This window comes from Physcomitrium patens, chromosome 7 (genome assembly GCF_059467195.1).
Source record: "Physcomitrium patens ecotype Gransden chromosome 7, ASM5946719v1, whole genome shotgun sequence".
NCBI lineage: Eukaryota > Viridiplantae > Streptophyta > Bryopsida > Funariales > Funariaceae > Physcomitrium > Physcomitrium patens.
In genome coordinates this window covers 17,413,092-17,422,140 of record NC_143416.1, presented here as the reverse complement: position 1 = coordinate 17,422,140, position 9,049 = coordinate 17,413,092, and positions in this window count along the sequence as shown.

Genomic DNA, 9,049 nt, shown 5'->3' with positions numbered 1-9,049 from the left:
CCTAAACAACTCTATCAAATGCTAAGAGAAGAAAAAAACATGTGTAAAGTATATCAACATGTTGATATTTGGCTTGAATATGTTTGATTGTAAAAAGAAAAATGATGCCCAAGCCTCTTGAAACTAGGGTTTTCCCTGAAATATCTAATTTAGCTTATTTTAGGATCAAGTTTTGTTTTAGGTGAATTAGAAATGGATGAAATTCATATATATGGCTATGCAAAAACATCTGTCCTTGTCAAATTTGACAGACTTTGTCAAAAATTTTAGAATATTGGATACTTTCAAGCAAGAAGTCCATGAAGCACTACCCATATTCGTCCTTCTCTCACCCAATCATGGAGAAGTTGGATTCAACAATGCTTGTATTAGGAAAAATCAAGAGTAGCCTGCCACAAAAAAATTGAAGTTGTCAAAACTAACTATCACAATGGACCCATCTAAAAGAAAATTCTATTTGTAAATTGGGGCACTTGCTAATCATATCCTTGAAAATCATATCTCCCCACTAGGTACATACTATGGCTTGGTGGTCATTCTAAATATCCTCTATGGATAAAGTATTCCACTCAGTTGATTCCAATCACAACCTATGACAATAGATGTCAAGGACATGAATCTCAAAAAATGATAATCTTCAATACACTCTTCTATCACTAAAGAAAACTAAAAAGTCACTCAAAAATGATATATTATTGAACAAGAATGGCTATTGCCAAAGACAAGAAGACTAGAAAGTCTTAGAATAAGACTAAAGACTAGGAATGCATTGACAAGAGTGAAGAAGGCTTCACTCTTGCCTCCATATATACTATCTAACTAAGAGCTATGTGGTGAAGTCCTATATGACCTCCAACATGTATTGACTTTGTTAGCCACATATCTTATCTTGCAAGGTAAGTTATCTATGTATGTCCCATGTAATTGGCTTGTTCTACAAGCTACTACATGGATATAACTTGTTCCACAAGCTACCAATACATGGTTAGCTTTTTGGCCAAGTTTCTAATCTACAAACACATCTAAAGTCAAAATGGCATCTATAAAGCTTTTAGGAAGCTTTTCTAGAAGACTTTATAAAATTATTCTATATTTACCTACTTCTACTTAATCATATAAGTAACTATTGAGATAAATATATATGTCCATGATATTACCCTCCCTTCTACAGACGAGTTCCACGAGGAGTGGTCTTCATATGTTGAGGAAGTCCAAGACGAGGTAAATTGTATTTGCTATATACTCCAATCTTTGCTTTCTTCGAAGATGGTTGATAGGTCCTCTCAACCATCTATACTATCCCATTCTAAGGCGAAAAGACCACTATTTTATTTGGTCATTGTTGAGGCCCTCATAACTTCCTTCAAATAAAATATTTGAAACACTGTCAGGAGTTGTTCCTACCTCTAATAAAATCACTAAACATCGAAAGTCTCTTCTAAGGTCATGATACCAAACACATTGTATCTCGCCATCTATTTGAAGAAAGACATGTTGTTCTTGAGGATCTTCATCTCGATTTTGTCATCTTGAAGGTTGTGACAATTGTAATATCTCGTCTAGTAACTTTGCAAAGAAAAGCTCTTGAATTGAATCTACTAGTTGTTGGTGCTCCATCTCATCACAAATATATAAAAGCTATAATAAAAGATAGAAGGTAGAATGTTATTTTTCTTAGATCTTGTTTCTTTTATAACAAAGGTTTGTTATTCTTCATCTTGGTTTTGATGGATGTCATTGATGAAAGACTTCAACTTTCTTTGCTGTATTTGCAAGTTTCTTTGATGGCTTCTATGTGCATTCACTAATATCATATCCGTGCCAATGAATAAGATATCCTAACCTATTTCGGCGCTACTTTGAGTCTAAGACTTCTTTTACCTCAAACTCTTAGTTATTATCCATTTCTATAGGAGGAAGTGGCATTTATCTTCTTCCCAAGATATTCATTATCTTATACGGCTCTAGAAGAGATACGTGAAATACAAGGTGGATCTTCATAAACGTTGGTAGATGTAATCGATAGGCAATAAGATTGATTTGTTCACAAATAAGAAAAGGTCCCAGCCTACGATAATCTAATTTATCACAAAGACGAGTAGTCTTGATATTACGACGAAGTAACCATACCTTGTCACCCATATTATATTATGGTTGTTCCTTGCGATAGGCATCCATATTGGTCTTTTGTCATTCTTGAGCTTCCTTCAATTATATCTTCATCATTATATGTAGCTCTTAGAAGCGATTTGCTAAATCTTCCGCCATAGGATTATCAAATTTTGAAAAGTCAAAAGTATTAAGACATGGATGATAACCATAATTGGCAAAAAAAGGTATTTTTTAAGTAGGAGAATGTACCAAATTATTATATGAAAACTCTGCCAATGGCAAAAGAGTTGTCCAATCATCTTGATGATAGTTGATGGTACATCTCAAATACTACCTTGAAAAGAGGTTGTTTATATAGATTACTATAGAATTTTTATAAGTTTAATTTTCTTTTGATAGTGGTTTTTAAGATTGATTTTCGTTGATAATTACTTCTAAATATTTAAAGCCACCTTTGTGAGACATTGGTGACCTTTGGAAACTTATTTTGGTTCTTTTATATGGTGTTTAGAGCATAAATTATGTAAATCTTATAAAAAATAGGATTGAAGAAGGGTTTTGGTAGCAAATGGAATAATTAGGGCACTAATATAGATGAATGGAGATGAATGATGAAAATCTTCATTCCTATTGGTCAAAAATCATAACTAATAGGCTTTGTGGAGGCTGTGCGAGGCCATACTAGAGATTAGGATTAGTTTTTCGGGGCCATTCGAGCTTTGAAGGCTAGAGTCATCAAGTTAAGATTTTTGGCTATGATTTTAGTAGAAGTTTTGTATGGTTTGGAGTTTACATGAAGGAGATATAGGCGCTCAAAGTTAAGGTGTTGATTTGGAAGCTAGTATCACTCTTATTGGCATAATGCACTCGTTCAGATAACAATTGAGCATCGGAGATCGCGACTAGAGAGAGCACTTTTACAACTTTACTTTTTGTATACTCCTTGCTAGATTCGAAGTTGGGATGAAGGTGTTATTGGATTTTGAAGTCAGCACATACAATCTAAGGATAATAAGTGACCCGATTTACTAATGGATTTGACTTGAACTACATCTTGAGCAATTTGGCAAGATTTTGGCTAAAAAATTCGAGGAATGTATAAATTCATGTTATTAAACTTTGAACATAAGTTTGATCACATTTGAATATTGGGTTCTTGAGATATTAAGAAAATAGTTCTTAGGTGCTTGTAAATTAGGATTAAGAGCATCTGCTAGGGTTTCTTAGATTCTAAAAGATTGGCGATGAATTTGCGATTGATTTTTTTTGTAGTAAAATTTAAGGGTGAAATTTACCTATCCTATAAATTTTAGACAATCTGAACAATATGTATGTTTATCTCAATAGTTACTTATATGATTAAGTAAAAATAAATAAATATAAAATAATTTCATAAAGTCTTCTAGAGAAGCTTCCTAGAAGCTCTATAGATGCCGTTTTGCCTTTAGATGTGTTTGTAGATTAGAAACTTGGCCAAAAAGCTAACCATGTATTGGTAGCTTGTGGAACAAATTATCTCTGTGAAGTAGCTTGTAAAACAAGTCAAGTACGTGGGACATATATAGATAACTTGCCTTACAAGATAAGACATGTGACTAACAAAGTCAACACATGTTGGAGGTCCTACAGGACATTACTATGTAGCTCTTAGTTAGATAGTGTATATGGAGGCACTAATAAAGCCTTCTTCACTCTTGTCAATGCATTTTTAGTCCTTAGTCTTATTCCAAGACTTTTTAGTCTTCTTGTCTTTGGCAATAGCCATTCTTGTGCAATAATATATCATTTTTGAGTGACTTTTTAGTTCTCTTCAGTGATAGAAGAATGTATTGAGAATTCTTTTTCTTTGAGATTCATATCCTTGATAGTTTGACAAGAGTGCTAACATATTATTTTTGTCTTGTTTTAGAAGTGAGTAGATTATCCTACTTCTATTGTTGTGTTTTGAAGGTTGTGGACTACCCACCTTTAAACAAAAAAGCTTGTTTTCTAACACTAATCTTTTTTCTAAAGAGAGTGGATTAGCCTTCTTTGTGGGATTTGTTTTCATAGGTTACGGATTATGCTTCTCTAATTTAACTTTTGAATTTGTTTAAGTTGTCTATGGAAGGAAAGATTATGGATGCTACTTTCAACGGAAGTGAGAATAGATTTGCAACTATGGCAAATCTTCATGAGCTTGTCAACACTCTAAGAGTGGAAATCTCACGTATTTCCAACGTGAATCATGGAAGTACTATGCCTACGCATATGGAAGAAGTTCAAAGTCTGCGGCAACAAGTTGTACAATTGAAAGAAGCAAGTAGATCAATGTCACAACCAAATCCATGGAGTTTTGCTTCTACAAGTATGACAGGGACAAGGATTAGTATGCCTGAGAAGTTTGATGGAACAAGATCAAAATTTTGAAGATTTTTGCAATAGGTCAAGCTCTATCTAAGGTTGCACCTTTTCCAATATCTTGATGGATTTACCCAAGTCGGATTTATAAGCACACTATTATCAAAAAGAGCTCTCTTTTGGTTTGCATCTTTAATGGAAAAAGATTCACGACTCCTTTATGATTTGAATTCATTCCTAGAAGTGTTTACGACCACATTTGGAGAAAGTGATTAAGAACGAGTAGCAAAGACTAAGCTTTTATCTTTATGGCAAGGATCACAATCAGTCACTACATATGTTGTGAAATTCCAAAATCTTGCTTGCACGTGGATTGGAATGACAAAACACTTATCAACCAATTTTGATATGGATTGAAGGATAGCAACAAAGATTTGTTGTTAATAATGTCGAAAGTAGAATCTTTGGAACAATTTATTACTCAAGCCATTGCATGCGACAATCATTTATTTGAAAGGCATCAAGAACAAAGATTTGATTGGAGAGGAACAAGTCAAGTAATAGCGACAGCTCTCAAGTTTTTTGAAATCTATTCGTCAAAGCCAAAACCAATGCAAATTGATATGATACGTTTTAAACCTTTCACAAAGCAGAAAAAGACTCGACATCGCCAAGAAGGATTATGTTTATATTATAGAGAAGCTAAACACACTACTCAATATTATCCAAAGAAGCAACATAATTACAAAATGAGAAGCACAATTACTAAAGAAGGTAATGTGTCAAAAAACGAGTTTTTTCGGTTATAATAAGGACCATGGAGTTGGAATCATGTGCAACACCTAGTAAAGGTCCCATCCTCTCCTCAAACCCTTCACCTTGTTTTATAATAGAAGTATATTTAGGACCTAATAATCACAAAATCTTTGCCTTGTTAGATTCAGGAGCCTCAACATGTTTTATAGACAAAGATTTTGCCAAAAATCAAAAAATACCTTTAGTGAAGAAAGTTAAATCCATACATGTAGAAGTCATAGATGGTCGTTTGTTGTCTTTTGGAAATGTTACATATAAAACTATTCCTTTAGATGTAGCAATTAAAGATTATAACAACGTAGTAGTATTTAATGTGATAAAATTTCCATCTAATATGATTATTTTAGGATTATCATGGCTAGAAAAATATAACCTTCAAATAGATTGGATCTCTCGTAACCTTAATTTTCTTGATAGTTTAATCTAAGATTGCGTTAGTGAAATAGAAGTACGTAAGTCCAGTATGTCCAAATCTTTACTAGTAGGTGCAAAAGCCTTTATGCATGCTACAAAAGAAGGATCATCTTTTGTTATATATGCTACACCCATTTCTAATGGTGAAACAACGTCGAGTGGTATTCCTAAGTAATATCAAGAATTCCAAGACGTTTTTGAAAAGAAGAATGCAAATATTCTCTCTAAGCATCGACCTTATGATTATTCAATTGATCTGCAAGAAGGAGCTCAACTACCATTCGGACCAATCTATAGCTTATCGCAGAATGAATTGGATGTATTAAAAGAATACATTGATGAAAATTTGGCAAAGAACTTCATATGCCATTTTAAATCTCTAGTTGAGGCTCCTATTTTATTTGTGAAGATGAAAGATGGATCTCTGCAAATATGTGTGGATTATCGAAGACTCAACAAGATCACCATCAAAAATAGGTATCCTTTGCCTCTGATTTCAGGACTTCTTGACCAACTCAATCAAGTAAAGATCTATACCAAAATAGATCTACGATGAGTATACAACTTAGTTCGTATCAAAGAAGGAGATGAATAGAAGACTGCTTTTCGAACTAGGTATGGATATTTTGAATATAATGTCATGTCTTTTGGACTCATGAATGCACTAGTCGATTTTCAACATCTTATAAATGATATTTTTCAAGAGTTTTTAGATGATTTCATTGTTTGTTGTTTAGATGACATTCTAATCTACTCTAAGAATACAAAACAACATGAGCTTCATGTTCGTCGTATGTTACAGAAACTTAGAGATATAGGATTATATACCAAGTTACAAAATTGTATATTCCACACTACTGAAGTTGACTTTTTACAATACATCATTTCCAACAAAGGCCTTATGATGGATCCCAAGAAGGTTCAAACTATCATAGATTGGAAGATTCCAAGAAGAGTACGAGATGTATAATGCTTTTTGTGCTTTGCTAATTATTATCAAATCTTCATCAAGAATTTTTTTTCAAGTTGCAGCTCCACTTACAGGTTTGACTTATAAAGACAAACTTGAGTGGAATAAAGAAACGGAAGCATTATTTGATGCTTTAAAGAAGGAATTTGCTTCTGCACCAATCTTATATTACGTTGACTCCTCCAATGCATTTTTTATGAAAACATACACGTCAGATTTTGCTATAGGTGCCGTGTTGTCATAAATGGGAACAGATGACAAACTCCACCCAATAGCTTTCCATTCGAGGAAATTTTTAACAGCCAAAATTAATTATGAGATCCATCATAAAGAGCTCTTTATAATCGTGGATTCATTTCAAAAATGGCATCATTATGTAGAAAGCACCTCAAGACCAATTACCATGTGTAGAAACCATAAGAACCTCAAGTACTTCATATCAACACAGGTCTTGAATCATCAGCAAGCCCATTGGAGCATGTCATAATCTAGGTTCAATTTCAAGATCACTTATGGACCCAAAAAATAATAAGGTCTATCAGATGCTCTATCTAAATGTTCTTATCTTGTACCAAAAGAAGGAGATGCATCTTTTGATTAAGAAAGATCAATTCTCTTGAAGCCCGAGTATTTTCATCTTCGAGCTATAAAATCAACATTGACTATTGATTCATCATTTGTGAAGCAAATTCAATCAAGCATGTCCTCTGATCTTCTTGTTCAGGATATCAAAGATACTTCCTCTAAGTCCGATGATACTTCTTAATCTGAATTCAAGAATAATCTATTATATTTTGAAGGACAGCTATATGTTCCAAAAGATGAAGCTCGATTGCGTATTCTTCAAGCTCGTCATGACTTTCCAGTAGCAAGACATTTTGAATACAATAAAACTTTGAAATGAATATCTAAAGATTTTTGGTGGCTGCAAATATGAAAGGCAGTAAAAGATTTTGTACAATCTTGTGATATTTTTTGAAGATTAAAAACTCATAGTCATTGACCTTACAAAATTCTTCAGCCGTTATCCATTCCAAAACAACCATGGTCTTCTGTTTCTATGGATTTTATCACATATCTTCCAATCTCAGGTTCTTATGGTTCTATATTCATGATAGTAGATCGTTTTACCAAGATGATACATTTTGTACCCTGTACAAAATATATCACATGTGGAAAAACAACTAAACTTTTCATTGACAATATCTATCGCTATCATGGATTGCAAAAAGATATTATATCAGATAGAGGGACACAATTTGTATTAAGATTTTAGAAAATCCTATTTAAGATTCTAAAGGTGGATATAAAGCTTTCTTTAGCTTTTCATCTTCAAATTCATGGACAAACAGAATGAGTAATTCAAGTTCTTGAGTAGTATTTGAGATATACCATCAACTATCATCAAGATGATTGGACAACTCTTTTGCCATTGGCAGAGTTTTCATATAATAATTTGGTACATTCTCCTACTTAAAAAATACCTTTCTTTGCCAATTATGGTTATCATCCATGTCTTAATACTTTTGACTTTTCAAAAGTTGATAATCCTATGGTAGAAGATTTAGCAAATCGCTTCTTAGAGCTACATATAATGATGAAGATATAATTGAAGGAAGCTCAAGAATGACAAAAGACCAATATGGATGCCTATCGTAAGGAACAACCATAATATAATATGGGTAACAAGATATGGTTACTTCGTCGTAATATCAAGACTACTCGTCTTTGTGATAAATTAGATTATCGTAGGCTGGGACCTTTTCTTATTTGTGAACAAATCAATCTTATTGCCTATCGATTACATCTACCAACGTTTATGAAGATCCACCTTGTATTTCACGTATCTCTTCTAGAGCCGTATAAGATAATGAATATCTTGGGAAGAAGATAAATGCCACTTCCTCCTATAGAAATGGATAATAACTAAGAGTTTGAGGTAAAAGAAGTCTTAGACTCAAAGTAGCGCCGAAATAGGTTAGGATATCTTATTCATTGGCACGGATATGATATTAGTGAATGCACATAGAAGCCATCAAAGAAACTTGCAAATACAGCAAAGAAAGTTGAAGTCTTTCATCAATGACATCCATCAAAACCAAGATGAAGAATAACAAACCTTTGTTATAAAAGAAACAAGATCTAAGAAAAATAACATTCTACCTTCTATCTTTTATTATAGCTTTTATATATTTGTGATGAGATGGAGCACCAACAACTAGTAGATTCAATTCAAGAGCTTTTCTTTGCAAAGTTACTAGACGAGATATTACAATTGTCACAACCTTCAAGATGACAAAATCGAGATGAAGATCCTCAAGAACAACATGTCTTTCTTCAAATAGATGGCGAGATACAATGTGTTTGGTATCATGACCTTAGAAGAGACTTTCGATG